The sequence below is a fragment of the Pristis pectinata genome, chromosome 9, assembly GCF_009764475.1.
Source record: "Pristis pectinata isolate sPriPec2 chromosome 9, sPriPec2.1.pri, whole genome shotgun sequence".
NCBI lineage: Eukaryota > Metazoa > Chordata > Chondrichthyes > Rhinopristiformes > Pristidae > Pristis > Pristis pectinata.
In genome coordinates this window covers 88,196,955-88,213,976 of record NC_067413.1, presented here as the reverse complement: position 1 = coordinate 88,213,976, position 17,022 = coordinate 88,196,955, and the positions used below count along the sequence as shown (strand labels likewise).

Genomic DNA, 17,022 nt, shown 5'->3' with positions numbered 1-17,022 from the left:
GAGGCCTAAAGACCCACAGTCAACGTTTCAGGAACATTTCACCTCTGCCACCAGATTACTGAATGGTCCATGAACACTACCTCGTTATTCCTCTTTTGCACTATTTGTTTATTTTTGTAACTTATAATAATTTTTATGTTTTTATGTCTTGCACTGTACTGCTGCTGCAAAATAACAAATTTCACGACATATGTCAGTGATAATAAACCTGATTCTGCCTTTGCATGAGACCACAAACCAGCCATTGTATACAAATCAGATCAATCTCTTTCAAGATAAAATTTTATAATATAACTGGAGAGACGACATTTGTAGATGCAGTGTGTTGGATCGACTAGGTAGCCTGGCATCTAGAGCTCCCAGAACTTTCCATTATTAGTTTCCTCAATGTGTTCTTCTGCTGGACATGAATTGATAGCTATTTAATGTTATGGTTGGGTCAACAAACTCATTATTGCTGAATCATGCAACTTAGTAAAAACGAATAAGTTGGACCTGAAGACTTTTCTCCAGCAATTCTCGTGCTCAATTATAATGAATTAACCAAAATTCCTGGAGACTTGGTCTAATGAATATAGTCTTTGCCATCTCCACATCAATATGGATTGCAATGTTGTTTTAAAACCCAAGAGACTAAAGCTATTGAATAAAACAGAATTGAAGCTCAGTGACAGTATAAAAGACATAATTTGCTTAAAATCCTGAGATTTCCAGTATTGTTAGACATGACAAAACATGCCCCCATTCCTTTCTGTTCTGTTTCTCACATGCTATTGGACGGCTGGTTAATCAATTACCAAATAAAAGCCAGAAGTACTCTTGTTTTCTGAGTTTTAGAAATTTGTCATATGTACACACTTTCAACAAAACAATTTACAGTAAATTTAACAAATTAAATATCTTAAAAGAAGAAAGTAGAAAAGATGACCTTTTCTTTACTAAACTAAAATCTTCACAGAATTAGGCAGCAAGTCCTTTTGAAGACTTGCACAAGAAATCTTTACTTCTACTTCATAAAAAATATTTAACTATCAGACTACAAACAAATACATTTAAAATTCAAACTGAAGTGAAAAGACATCAAACATTATATGTTACATACCTTTAAATGTAAATTCTGAGATAACCATTTACTCATGAATATTTTGTCTTGGGTAAGATCGTAACTTCAGAGAATAACGTGAATTGCAGGAGGCAACACACATGGACCACACTTGGTCACTTTGAAAGCTGCTTCTCAGCTCTGCCTGTCTGATTCTGCAAACGTATATGTGCAAATGCAATGGATAACCTAATATGCTTTTCACAACTGGTTGAGCAGGTCTGAACATTCTCTTAGACTGGGAATCATACCAGAATTTGTTGGCACAACAGGCCAGTCAAACTGGTTTTACAGTCAACTGGAAACTGGTTCAACCAGTCTCCATCAAAGGAGAGTTCAACCTAAAGAGGTGATTGAGGAATAAACCCAATCTGCAAAAACAGGCCAGACTACTGTCACCCAGCACAGGTTTCATATGGTTATGGTTCCCTGTTTTCAAGTTAAATGCACAAACACAATTCTTGTACAATAAGACAGTGTGCAACTTTAAACACAATGTTGCACTGAATTTGGAAGAGCCAGAGACATAGTGTACAAAGACCCACAGAATAAAAAGTAAAAGGTTGTTAACTCAAAGGTAGGATTCAAAATCTCATCACCAACTTGATGGCTGTTCTTTTTGTGGTGCTTACACTCCAGAACTACAGAATTAAGTGATCTTGCATTCTTAGCCAGTTATTTTGAAGAAATGGATGACATTAACCACCAAATTCAATGGAAATGATAGCACAAAAAGGGAACAAAAAACAAACACACCTCCAATGGATTGAAAAAAAAGCTGAAAAAGAACATTTAGATATATAACTGGGTAGAGAAGAGCAGAAAGCAACTTTGGAACATGCTGAGTTGTGACCCCACTGTTTTCTTAAAGCCTGCTGACAGTTGATAGATCTGCATCTACCCATAAAAGAGGCAGGCATGCACAGCAACAAACTAAAGAAACAGCTGATATAATTTCAGCCATTCAGCTGCAGTATTTGTTCGAGGCTGTGCATTGGGACCCAGCATTCAGCAAGCTGCCCAGGGAGCATTTTGCAAATAGCAGCCATGCAAAATGCAACAATGCAGCCCTGCATCAAACCAAGCATGTAAAAGACCTACTCTCCTCAATTTAAAAAAAAGTTGTCCAATAGAATATCAATATTTATTCCCTCCCTACATAAATCTTTAAGTCTTTATTTTCATTAGTGATTGTGGCAGCTTGCTGTACATAAACAGACTGTCAGAATACATTAATGTGTTGCAAGTAGCTCAAAACCCTGTTTCTTATCCTCAGACCCACTCCAGCTCTGGCTGGCTTATTGCCCCAGCTAAAGGGCTTGCCTACCTTTCTCAGCATTCCCCAGGACAGCCCAAGTCCTTAAAAGAAGTGGCCCATACTGAGCAGGAGTGCTGCGGCTGCAGATCCAAGGTAGGATCTCTGGTCCGTCACTGCCCACCAGTCCACCCAATGTAAGGACTGGTCCCCCAGGGCCACCTGATGCCAGGCTGAGGAGCCACTCAGTGGCAGACATGGGATCAGGGAGCAGGGACCAAACTGGGCTCTGAATCAGGAATGCAGGGATCAGATCTGCTCTGGGTCCCAGATTTTCAGTTCTAAACTGCACTCTGCAGCATAGGTGGGCAACTATCTGCCATAACAAATGGCATGTATAGCAGTAAGTGGGCACAGCTCTGTCACACAACAGGTACATTAGTAGTGGGCACAGATCTGTCACAGTATAACAGTGGGCTACTCCACATTGTTCCAAGAACTGTGTGAGAACAGCTAGCTTTGGGGAGAAAATAAAACCATTTAGCTAGTGTATTTTTCTGAAATTCAGGCAAAACCTTTTCAAGGAGGAAATAGCTGCATACTTGAAATTAAAAAACTTTGAAGGTCACCACGAAAGAGCAGGAGAAGGAACTGGATAGGTCTTTCCAAAAGCCAGTACAGACACAAAGGTCTGATGAGGTCATCAATTTAAAACATTAACCCTGTTTCACTCTCCCCCATTGCTGCCTGATGTGCTGAGTACTTCCAGCGTTTGTTTTCAGTTCTGTGGTACCCAACTTCTGATATATAATGATGGTTTAATGGTCATTGCAAAAAAATTTACAAGTTTCAAACAAGAATTTTCAGTGTCAGTAATTGTTATTTGCTTCAACAAGCCTTTTTTTTTTACAGCTTCAATTTTAAAATATGCAAGCACTTTTTGAAAATTTAAGACATAGTTTTTCTCTTTTGAAAAATAAACTTCAACTGACAACTATATTCAACAGAAGAGCCTGTTGAATGTCAAGTTTTTCAAAATGTCATTTTAACAATGTGCTTGTTAAAAAAATGCAATCTTCATAAGATGCAAGTACACACTTGTTTCTGCAGCTGTTACATACAAGTCTAAATATTTTCGAACAGGAATCCATAACAGAAATTTGCAACATAACCCACTCCTCACAGGTATCATGCAAAAATGTTAATGGAGCATGGGGTTTGTTTAAACATGCCCATTAGTTACTTGTTGTCATTGGATAGCACTTTCAGAAAACTATTACAAAATGTGTCAGTTTGGTGAAGCTCATTCCTGTATGTAGTACACCAGCAACTTATTTGAATATCATTCATTTCAAAACATGGTAGTGATAATACATATTTAAGTTCCTTGACTTCTTGATGAACCCTACAATTTGAAAACTATTTAAACTATTGCTTTTGTAGGAACATTCACATTCAGAATACTTATTTTCAAAACCACAATCAAATGGCCCAAAAGGAACTCAACTCAAAATCCAAAGGCACCAGGCTTCAATCCCAAGTTTCACCTTCCTCAGCTTATTCTTGCTCAGGTCACTTAATCAAGTTCCAGGTAGAAGTATGTCCTTTTTAAACCAAAAAAAGCTCAATATCTTTACAGAAGTCATAATTCCCAATATGCTAAACCTAATTTGTTATAGCCAATATTACTGGTAGTCATCTTGTCTAAATTGATTTCCAAAATCAAAACTGAAATATGTGCAATTTATAACATATGTATCACTTGCATTTCTACTGCTGGCTTATTTTAAATTCCCACCTCCTCCTAGTGCCCTCCCCAGACTCCATACAGGACTGAATATTAATTTAAATGAAGCTGATTTGGGGAGGGTGGGGTGAGTTCGGCTGGCCAGAAAAAAACTATGGAAAAATGGCAAAGACTGGTTCATCAGATCATATCTTCCTGTGTCTTTTAAGAATAAAATAAGGAAAATATTTGCCTTGGGACAGGGGTTCTGAGTGGACACAGCACAAAATATACCCTTATATTACAATAGCAATCTACTTAATGCACAGAATAGTGGCACGTTATCAACTGGAAAAGTGAAGCTTCCCTGAGCAGCACCTCTGGTAACAGAAGTCACACACTGAAGGGGAAAAGTACTTTCATACACAGTGAATCTGAAATACAGGAAGTTAGTAACACTGTTTTCACCAAAGACATCTTTACACTTACAAGACACACCATTGTAAGGTTATAGGACAAATAGGGATTAGGATTAGTCATGGAATGTTTTTGAAATGGGGAAACTTGTTAACTGTACTCTTCACAGGAAATTAAATCTTTATAAATACAGAGTAGTGATAAGAAAAAACTGAATATATAGGGACTGAACAAATTATATTATTCAAATAACTGTCTGACTGAAGCCAAACAAGTGTTAAACAATACATGCTGTAAGCAAGGGTATATAACAAAGGTTGTAAAGGAGATTGCTGCAGATGTCCTTGGTGTTTGACAAATAGTCTCCAGTTAAAGTCTCAAACCATACCATAAAACAGATGCTCGCAATGTTCAACTAAAAGTCGCAAAACTACCAGGACATTAGCCCAAACCAGGAGACACAAAAGTAACAAGCTTTCTTTATTACTTAATTATTTCAAGCCAAGCCTATCCCTTAAAAAAGATTTTAAAAAAGACAGGGACTGGGCCTGGTGAAACGTTCTACAGCAGTATCACATTTCCCAATTCCACGGATCTCTTGTGGCCAATAGAGAGCCCATTGAAACTGCCTAAACTCATTTTCTTCCACAAGCTGAATTCGAATGTTGAATGCAACAATACAAGTGAAAGAAAATTGTTGTCCATCTTGAAAAAAAAGATTCATATGACATTTTCACCTGCTATTTTAAACACATTAGGTAAGATATAACAAAAAAAAACTTATAATGGTATCAGAACTGAAAAGTTTAACTATCAAGATTGACTGAACACACTGGAACACTTTTCTTTAGAGAGGAGAATGCTAAGAGAGACTGGCAAAGTTCATTAAAATTCTGAAGTTCCGTCACATAGATGTAGACACGCCCAGAAATTATCCATTGGTAGCGGAGAATTACAGAAGCAGAAATACTGTGTAGCAAGCTTAGCACAGCGAACTGGAGATTAAATTTCAGGCAAAGATGTTTCCACGTATTTGAAAAGGTAAAGGAGGCCAGAAATAGAAGATATAAATATAAGCAATTCAGAAGTAATGTCTTTACTCAGCAGTCAGAATGTGGAACATGCTACCAAATGTAGTAGCTAAAATGTACAACTTAATGCATTTAAGAGGAAAAAGGAAAGAGAATAAGAAATAGCATGATATATTGACAGGGTGGGCTGCCTTATGAGGAAAGGTTGGACAGGCTAGACTTGGGTCTACTGGAGTTCAGAAGAGTGAGGGTGAATTGACTGAAGCAAAAGAAATCAAGGAGTCTTGACAGGGTGGGAGAATCCAGAAATTGTGCTTATTATTTAAAAATAAAGCTTCACTCATTTAATGTACAGATGAGGCAACATTTTTGTCTTGGAGGATCATGAGTCTTTGGAACCCTCTTCCTCAAAAGGCAGTGGAGCAGTCTTTCGATATTTTTAAGGGAGAGTTCGATTGGTACTTGACATACAAGGGGGTGTAAAGTAGCTGCGGGTAGGACACTAATGCACAGTCAAGGTTATAGTCAGATTAGCCATGACCTCATCAAATGGTGGACTACTACTTCTTCGGATTCATATATGCCCACGTTCTAAGAGAGCATAGCAGGCCGAAGAACTTTTTTTTGCTTGGGTGATCTATAACCAGAGCAGAGGCAGAGTCTCGGGATTTGCACCAATAAGCAGATACATCTTCTGCTGATGGACTGTAAACCTTTGGAATTCTATATCCTAGAGGGAAGCATATGCTCAATTGATGAGTATATCCAAGCCAATATTCAGCCATGATCTTATTAAATGTCAGAGCAGACTCACCATACTGCCTGACCAGCTCCCTATTCTTACATGCTTATAAAGAATACACTTGTAGATCATTTTAAAGGTCTATAATTCAGATATGCAATGTTGCTTACCAGTACAATTGTATTAGAATCTTTTCTTCCCACTAAAACATTTTTACTTCTATAAAATTTTAACAAGCAAAACATATTAACCATTTATGGACACCATAGGTGCTTTTGCTTCCAAATTTCCTCCAATTCATTGCCACAAATATTTTTTTCCCCAGCAAAATAGAATTGCTGCCTTGAAAGTCTAATACACACTGAAGAGTACAGTGGATTGATGAAGCAGTGCATTTGGAACCGCCAATTTGCTCACTGGCCCTCTGCTGAAAAATTCCCAGGGTTTGGAAGTCACCTGAACATTTGAGTCTGACTAAGAAAGATACAGATAGATGAGAACAGCCCTGTATGGCTTCTAAAACAGGGACCCAGTCATTTGGCACAAAGTCACAGCTTTGGCAGGAAGTATATTATGTTGTTGGTGTAGCCTGTGGTAGAATGGTGAAGTTGTATGTCCAATGGCATATGTATGAAAATTGCTTAATAAAAAAAGCAATGCTAATTTTACCAATTCTGTGTTTGTGTTGTTGGAATTTTCTTCATATATAATTACCTGGATGATAAAATACATGTCAAAAGAGAAAAATCACAAAAATACCTTTGGCAAAGAAACTGGATACTTTTAGGAACTGAATTATTTACCATTTTCTGCATTTTTATTCCATTCTGAAGAAAGGAAATTGATGATTTGTGTCAATCACCTGCCAAAGGCATCTATAATCAAGGTAAGTGATTATCCAAGGGCATTTTATCTGAATGATCAATAATTCTCAAAGAAATATAATTAACAGTTTATAAAATGTCCACAGGTTAAGTAATACAGCATTCATTACATCATAGTACCTCCATAAAGGATGCTCTTTAAGTTCACAATTACTTCAAGTAAAAAAAATATAAATTCTCAGTCAAAAGAATTTTTCTATCAAGTCATTATTGGAAACGTTACTTGCTTAAAGGTGAGAAGGAAAGAAATGATTTGTACCTTTGATTTCTAAAATTGTAGTTACTGGTAAGTACAATATAAATGGCAACATAAGATATTATTGCATTCATATCCCTTTCAAGGCATCCGTTAAAAAGACCACAAAGTGGAGTCTATATTGCCATGAAAGAAAACTCAAACATATGCTTTTTGACAAGATTTTTATTCTAAAAAAAACTACAGCAGCATTGGAATTTTTTTAAAAAATGCAGCAAGTTCCAGCACTGTTTTACAGGATGGTGCCTAGATTTCAATAAATCAAACCTGCCCACCAAAGCTACTGTAGCTGTCACTAATTAGAAAATGGAAAGGATTATGTTACTCTGTTCTATTCAATCTACTGCAGCTGTTCAACTCATTGCACTGGGAGGAAATCCAATCGCAAGGGATGTACACCTTTTGTGGTCCGAAGTCTGTTACACAATGAGAATGACATCAGTGACCATTTCATGGAAAAAAGGCTTTAAAAATTATTGCATTAGTCTATAGCTGATGCTGTCTACATGGTAGGTAATTTAGAAGAAGAGAATGGATAATCTGTATTTTGATAATATAATCCTCTTTCCTATTGGACAAATGAATCCATATAGAGCTGGATGCCAAATGAGTATACACTTACAGGATGATACAAACAGAAAACTAACAGGATAATTATCACAATGTGTCCCACAGGGACATAAACTTAGCTCTCTCAATAGTGTGGGGTTGAAATACTACACCACATACAAGACAAGGTTATGCTTGCAATTCCCAAGCTGCTGAGTTAACTGATCATAGGCAAGGCATCAGTTGGGTCACAAAAACAAACCTCAACAGCCTTGAGGCAAGGAGGTACAGAGAACCCAACGAAATGAACCAAAGTTCCCACTTCTCATTGCTATTTAGCAAGCTCAGTTTAAGTGAAGATACCAGGAAACATGGATAGGAGCAGGATACACACTGAAACAAAATGGTCTCCAAGGCTGGGTCACACTAAGCTTGCCTTGGTTGGTTAGTTCCCGCTTGTTCATTCAGTTTTCCATGCTACTTTACACATACCCAGCTTGCATCTTCCACCCATCTTACAGCAGCCAACATAACCTCTCTCTTGAATTCTGTATGTCATTAGTAATCTCTGATCATTCACTACAATTCATAAACAAACAATTCTGGCCATTCACTCTCATCATATTCTGTGCCACTGGCCTATACCATCTCATCCTCATTTCATACTCAGAAAAAAGACAGTTCATTCCCTGCCAGTGCTTCAAGACTTTAAATACATCTGATGAATACCAGCAGGTTAGTGCTTCAAACAACTAAAATCAAATTTCTACATTATCCCTCCCAGGAGTTCATTGCATGCTCACTAGCACTTTGATTTCTCAACATTAATCTCTTATCCCAGAGAGGCCCTGTCCTAACCCAACAACCACGTATCTAATTTTCAGAGTTCCAAATGCCCATTTTGCTAGTCAAAACCTGCCAAACCTGCTATACCCTTCCCAATAACTCCAGACTGAGACCAGTACTACCAGATCCTCACCTCCTCCACCCACCCACTACTGGCACAAACTGGGACCATTAATTCCAGCCTTCCTGGAAATCTTCCTACAATTGAAAGCATCACTCCACTGCTTCCATCCCTATCTTCCAAAGCTCCCAAAAACATGTACTCCCAAGCCCATCTCCTTGGCATCCGATGCTCCGATCCCCATTCTAATACTTACTCACCCAGAGACCACCAACTTCCTTGTTATCCCTGAATCCTCCTCTTCACTATTCCAAGGATATGCAGCAATGTTTTTCAGATCTCAATGCTGTACCTGAACTTAATTATTTTCCTTCTGGTAAACCAGGACATCAGCCCCACATACAGAGAGTCACATTCTAAAAGTACTTAGTAATTCCAGACATATGGTACCAAAAGCCTATCATTATTCCCATATTCCACCTCCAAGCTATGCATATGGTGGGATGAACACCAGTGCTCCTACATTCAGCAATATCCCTTACCACTGCATCAAACAGACTTCCTTAGCATACCCAGATATCAGGAATCTACCAGATGTAGCAACATCAATCTAGTACCACCATTAGCACCTACCCCAAATATAAACAGGCTACATTCAAAACCCCTACAGTGCTCTTCCTTGACCAGGGGCATCCCTGCTACATAGTTTACTGTCTGGCATGCTAAAGCAGCATTGTGTCTAGCACTAGCTCCAGATCAGATCAATTTCAAGAATAATTACAAAATTGATCAAAATGTGTATATATCAAAACACAACCTATGCAGCTCCTGACAAGAACAGGCTAAAAGCAGCACAGCAATCAGAAGCGAGACAGCCTTTAAAAGGCAACCAAACAGCAGCAAAGCATGCTGTGGTTGCCATGGTGGCAAGGGGGGATTTAGGGGAGAGGGTGAGAGTTCCATGATTCATGAGAGAGACAGAGATGTGTTCATTGGTTAGATACACATCAGGAGGGAATTTGACAGTGTTGCCCTCTGTCAAATGCCATACAGCACCAGTCTCATCGGCACAAGCAGGATAGCACATGACCATCCCTCAAGCTGATGATTCAATGTGAAAGAAACATTACCCTCCACCCAAAAAAATTCAACATCTGACACTTGAAACAAGACAGTTTTTTCTTCATCCACTTGGGAAAAGAATTAAGTATCTTGGATGAGGCATAATAGGATACTTGTGGAAAATTAGTTCAGTGTAAATCGTCAACTTTTGAAAGATTCTGTTAAGAACTATGATTTATATGATGAACTGCAATTTAAACTCCGAGGCATTAACATATCGGATGGCATGTCCTAGGCCCAGCACATAGATGCAATCACAAGGAAGGTGCACCAGCGCCTTTACTTTCTTAGGTTAAGGAGGTTCGGCATGTCACCAGACACTCTAACAAATTTCTACAGACGTACTGTTGAAAGTATCCTGACTGGTTGCATCATAGTCTGGTATGGCAATTCGAACACACAGGAGTTTAAGAAGCTTCAGAGAGTAGTAGACTCAGCCCAATACATCACTGGCACATCCCTCACAAACATCAGTAGTACTACAGGAGCTGCTGCCTCAAGGCGGCAACATCTATCATCAAAGATCCCCACCATCCGGGCCATGCCATCTTCTCACAGCTACCGTCGGGCAGGAAGTACAGAAGCCTGAAGTCCCACATCACCAGGTTCAAGATTCTTTCTTGTATAGTTAATGTCTTTTTGTGAATGTTGTGTATCTGTTGCTGTGTGCCCGTGATGCTGCTGCAAGTAAGTTTCTCATTGCACCTCTGCATACATGTACTTGTGCATGTGACAATAAACTCGACTTCAACTGGGATGCATTTATGACAAGGCTGTTACAAATGCACAATAGGATACTTGTTGCCTTGTCAGACCTGCTGTTCAAATGCAGAGAATGAAAAGCACATGTGGAGAGCTCTCTCCACATCCTAACAAGAGTTGTGTGAAGGCAGCAGACCATGACCTGTTCTCTGGAGGTAATGTGTACCACTTTACAAGGGCCAAGGTGAGGGACAACCGAGGCGTCTCACAGCGGCACACAATGCCTTATTGCTTCTGTGCAGTTTCACCACGATCCTGATAGAAGTTTGAACTCTACCACATGCCCTCATTGAGCAGAGATGCCACTCTTAATCAGTTCACTGTACTCCAGAAGCGAGATGCCATTCATGAGCTAACTGCATCTCTCAATGGACCAAGGTGCCACAAGTAAACAGTTTGTTGTCTCCCCACGTCCACCTCCCCCTACCCCCGCAACAAGGGATTTCATATCTAAGCTGCTGGCTGCTCTTCACAAAGGTTGCACAGGTGCATATTACTCTCCTTCATGAACAGATATGGTACAGGTGAACTCATATTTTCCACAGGACAGAGATGTTCACCCTTCCATTCACACACCCCTTTATTGTGAACAAAGTCTCACTTAGAGAGCATTGTACAGAAAACTGAGGTGCAAGACTAGGTACCCTTCATTCACAGACTGTCAGCTAGATGTGTTCCATATCTGCAGGCAGGCAGACATAGTGACAGTGAAGTCTGAGTGCTGGCAGATCATTACACCATTGTCAACCCAGTTCTGAGAGGTCTCCTGGTGTGTAGGTTCAGCACACTGATGTTTCCCTCAAGAGGTCGTCAAGAACCTTCCAGACAACATGCTCACCCGTGGCCCAAAGATACATCCCAAACTGTTCCATAAATTGGCAGGGAGCAACAGTTTGGGCAAAAGCCTCACTTTAGTCATCAAGGACATCTTTGCAGATTCAACAAATAAGGAAACACCTTTCCATCAACCACACAAGGGACACAGCAATGCAGTGCTAGGATATAGATGCAGCAAGACAAAACACCTCCTTTACATTGCCTGTTCTCTAAAAGACCAATTTTATGAAGGGATAACATGAATAAGGGACACTGACAGCTAGTGCAGGAAATGCAAGACACAGAGACATCCAATTGTTATGAACAGAGCGAAATGTGGTACTTCTGTTGTTGTTCTTCCCATTGTGTACCTTTAAATGTTTGGTAAGCAGTAAAAATTGGTACAATGGCTAAAAAATGAACTTAACTCCAAGTTTCACCAGAGTCTTTTAACTCCTGAGCAGGTGTACACTTCGCTGCTTTCAGACATTAGCCTCTCAATGCATTTTCCAACTCACTATACCTAATACACTCCAATCTGATTGAAAAACTGATGTGCATTGTTCTCAACAGGACAGTACTCAGTGTAGAGATCCTTCAAGTGATCTCCCACTCATCAGGAAATAAAGAAGTTGCAACAAGCCATTTAAGTAAATGGATCAGCCATTCAATCATTGACATGTTATAATCAGTGCAGGTGGACCTGCAAAGCAGGATCTAGTGAACTGTTAAGCATTACCTTGGCTCTCCCAGCTGATTATTGGTCTATCAGTTTGATGTTTAGATTGGAGTGTGGATGGACTCACTTGGTTTGCACTGGGGTTTACAGAGAGATGCAGCATAGGCCCTTCAGCCCTGCAAGTCCAAGCCAGCAATCAACCACCCACTTACACTAATCCTACGTTCTGTCAAATCCCCCCACATTACCTACACACTAGGACAATTTGCAGTGGCCCATTAACCTACCGACCTGCATGTCTTTGGCGCTTGGGAGGAAACCAGAGTACCTGGAGGTAACCTACTCTGTCAGGGGGAGAACATGCAAACTCCATGTTAGGAGGTCATAGGTAACATACAGCACCTGAGATCAGGATTGAACCAGAGTCTCTGGCATTGTGAGGCAGCAGCCCTATTAGCTGTGCCACCGTGCCGCCCTGATTTATCAGGTTCCCTAAAAATAAGAGCTCTTTTTGCCCTGTCTTGGACAAATTTTATTCATTTGTTTTTGTTGGCAAGGTCAGCATATTTCCCATCTCTAATGGTCATTGAGAAAGTGGTGGTGACCCACCTTCTTGAACTGCTGCAGTTTTTCTGATGAAAGTACTTCCATAATGCTGCTGGATAGAGGATTCCAGGATTTAGATCCTGCTAAGATGAAGGAACAGCAATATATTCCTCAGTCAGGATGGTGTGCAGCTGGGAGAAAAACATGCAGGTTGGGGAGTTCCGACACATTTGCTGCCCTAATCAGTCTTGCTGCTGTAGGCTTGGGAAGTTCTGTCAGAATATACTAAGTAACTGCAAGGAATTTTGGGGTACAGCACCTCATATTCTGCTTTAGCAGTCTCCAACCTGACGGCATGAACATCGATTTCTCTAACTTCCGGTAACCACTTTCATCTGTCCCTTCCCTTTCTTTCCCCTTATCCCACTGGCCTTCATCACCCTCTCTCTTTCCTCTCCCCCATCCTCTCCATCTGCCTATCACCTACACATTCCTCCCACCAGTTCCCCTCCCCACCTCCTTCCCTTTATTCCATGGTCCACTGTCTTCTCCTATCAGATTCTATCTTCTTCAGCCCTTTGTCACTTCCACCTATCACCTCCCACATCATTCCCACTCTCTCCCCTCCCTCACCTGCCTGTCATCCCCTCTTGCCTGGATCCACATGACCCGCCAGCTCTTGCTCCACCCCTTCCCCCCACCTCTTTATACTGGATATCTCCCCACTTTCTTTCCAGTCCAGATGAAGGGTCTCGACCTGAAATGTCAACTGTCAATTTTCCTCCACAGATGCTGGCTGACCTGCTGAGTTCCTCCAGCTTTTTGTGTGTTGCTCCAGATTTCCAGCATCTGCAGTCTCTTGTGTCTCCTGATTCAGAAAATTAACTGATCTTTCACCTCATGATTTTAATCATTGGAGTCATCTTATTGATCAGGATAGCCTTAGGATTTATTGGCACATATGCTGTTAACGTACAGACATGCACAATATCCTTCATGGTTATGAATACTGTCTGGATTCACTGTTTCCACATAGACTGGTTTATCACTCAAATACATTTCATGAAAGCTGTTGAGATTGAACTATCACTCATATTGAATATGAACATAGTTATTCAGTTATTCTCATCCCTTACCTGAGAAACATGCTAAGTGAAATAGTACATAATAACTAAATTAAAAGTTATTTTTCTTTGTAAGCCTTTAAAATCCACATTTCCTCAAAAAAATGGCTTTTAAAGCAAGAGTATCAGGGAGGAGATATACACTATTAGTCGCTTGGCTCATAGATTTAATTGCCAAATATTCCCTTTAATACTGACTGCATGATTCTGTGTCACAAACAGCTTTTATGTTTACTGCTTATTTTCCCAAATATTGCCCTAGGATATAGAAACTATCCACGTAAAGCTATTTTTTTTTAAACAACACGAGTTACATTGTTCCATTGTCATAGTTCATTTTCTGCACTTGAGTTCACTTCAAAGGGAAATCTTATCAACATGAATCAAACTTCAACTTTTGCCTTGGGTCTTTAGGTTTGTTTTACAGTGGTTAAGCACCTTTATTCAATTGTGGCTCGAAGTATTATAGGCATATAGGCTCAGCTCTAGCCTTTTCACTTTATTGTGTTCTTGGCAAGTTTTTCTTCATGCATTTTCTCCAAAACAAAAAATTGCTGGGTTATTCTTGATGTTCCAAACCTACCTGTAGCTCATGACTCTCACCTGTTCAACTGATTTTGACAAGGATAAAACATACAAATTTATTTTCTGTAGTCTCTCTGCAATAATTAAGTTTCAGTACAATGTAATACGTGTGGTAAGATGCACTTTGGTTTCAGCCATATGTCAGCCGTTGGCACTCTTGGTCAACTAAGAAAGTTGTAGGTGCAAGTTCCATTTAAGATTGAAGCACAAAATTTAAGGGTTTTCCCTGGTGCTCTGGTTCAACACTAGGGAATGTTGCATCAGAGGTGGCACCGTTTGTTAAACTGATGTCCCATGATCTCCTTTAATGCCAGGTAAAAATCACATGGCAGATTTTCAAGAAGAGTAAAGTAATTATTCAGTATCCTTGCAAATGTTTATCTCCCACAGAAACAGATTATCTGATCATTCTCACATTGCTATATCTGGGAGCTAGCTGAGTGCAAATTGGCAGCTACATTTCCTACCTTACAACAGTGACTACAATTCAAAGCCATGAATGAGAAGCACTTAATGATGTCCTGAGGTAATGAAAGCAAATCACATGAATGCAAATCTATCTTTCACATTTGGTGTGGCTCTACTCTGTAGAGTCTAGTGTTAATAAAGTAATAAGTATTTTCCAAACTCAGCCGATAACTCTCCAATATTAACTTGAACATATTAGCACACTTCAAGCTAGACAAAGTGGTCCATTTACTATTATATTGTATTTTAAAGTTGAGGTAAACACTTTTTGTGAGAATGAACAGCATGGTGAGAGTGAGAAGGCAGGTAGTGGGCAAGGACTCTTGAGCCTGAGCCCTCGTCTGTGAGACAGCAAACAAATGCAGGTGCTGTGGCACCTACACTTGTGCCCCACTTACACAAGCATTATTACCCATGCAGCAGAGTCCAGATTCCAGTTATCTTGGTTTGCCCTTGCACTGGATTGAGATCAAGAGTTTGCTCTAGCAAGTCAGTAAGATAGTGCATGTGCAACAATTACCCTGTTTTAAAAGAAACACAGATATTTTCCACTTCACAATATGAAGTTCAGGACCTGACATGTCATGGTGCTATGGACTGCCTAGAAAATCTCATTGCTGCTCTGAGTGAGGCACAGTGACAGAGACAAGTATGGGTAGGCTTTTTTTTTTGGAGGGACGCACTGGAAGAGAAATGTCATCTTCACAGCGTGAGCTTTGCCATCGAGAATGAGCTCACATCTCTCAGTGACTCCCCCACAGAACTAGTGAATGCCTTATGAACCTTTGGCTCACTTGAACACCTCCACAGAACTAGTGAATGCCTTATGAACCTTTGGCTCACTTGAACACAGAACCAAAATGCATCAATCACTGGTGCAATTGCCCCAATCCTGGAAGCTTCCAATGAGGCCGAAGGCTTCTACTCTGATCTTGAGAAAATCTTAATCCACATCCCAGGAGGAGATAAACTAATCCTCTTCAACAACTTCAGCAACAGAGTGGGGGAAAACCTCTGGCAAGGCCTGATTGGCAAAGGTCAACACCAGTGAGATCCTTCTCCCGACAAAATGCCAGTCTTATCATAACCAAATAACTGTTTCATCAAAAACACAAGGACAAGACATTAACTTAGCTAACTTATTACAACACAGGAAGCCATTAGAAGTCACAGATTGTCCACAATGTATGGGCTATCCTGAAGATCAGCATGTTTGAAATTTATACAAGCTGGACTCATTTGAGGCTAAAGAGCTAGTAACCAGAAAGACAAGACATCCCAGGAGACAGAAGAGACTGCCGATGGTGGAATCTGGAGCAACAAGCAATCTGCTGGAAGAACTCAGCAGATCAAACAAGATCTGTCGGGGTGGGGGGGGTGCGGGGCAGAAAGAACTGTCGACTTTTTGGGTCAAAATTCTGCATGAGGACCGAGTGTAGAGAGGGAAGATAGCCAGTATAAAGAAGAGGGGGATGGTGAGACCAGGGCCATGTGATTGGTGGACTGAGGATAGGCGAAATATGACAGGCAGATGGAGCCAGGTAGGGAAAGGGGAAGGGGGGAGCTGGGAGACAGTGGCAGGCGTATGATAGATGGAGGCAGGCAAAAAAAAAGTCAATGGAACTAGGTTGGGGGGGGAAGAGGGGTGAAGATGGAGACAGCTAGGAGGGTAATAAGCAGGGACACAAAGGCTACCAGTGCTGGAACCTGATAATTAAGGAAGGTGATAATGGGAACCACTAGGGGAGAAGTAGGCAGATGGCATGAGATTGGCGTGGGGGGGGGGGGAGGGGTATGCGGGAGAGGTGGAAATCCAGTGGGCAAAATGTATGGTTTGTAAGTGAATGTAACCAGGATGGGGAGGGGGATGAAAATGGATGATGGGGGATTGGGGCTAGAGGTGGGGTATGGGAAAGCAGACAAAAATGGGAAGTAGAGGATCAGAAGTTGGGAGGGGTGCGGGGGTAGGGCTGAAAAACATAGGAGGAAAAGGTTACCCAAATTTGGAAAATTCAATGTTCATATCATTAGGTTCTAGACTACTCGGGTGG

The 17,022-nt window shown here is 40.4% G+C and overlaps 1 protein-coding gene across 1 annotated transcript in view; it reads right to left on the bottom strand.

The window, feature by feature from the left end:
• rbbp8 (retinoblastoma binding protein 8) overlaps nucleotides 1-1,254 on the bottom strand; it is a 64,297-nt gene extending 63,043 nt beyond the window's left edge. The window contains exon 1 of the mRNA XM_052022620.1: nucleotides 1,103-1,254. The gene's annotated coding sequence lies outside the window, so the exon portion shown is untranslated. The remainder of the gene's footprint in view (nucleotides 1-1,102) is intronic.
• Between the last annotated feature and the right edge of the window lie 15,768 nt (nucleotides 1,255-17,022).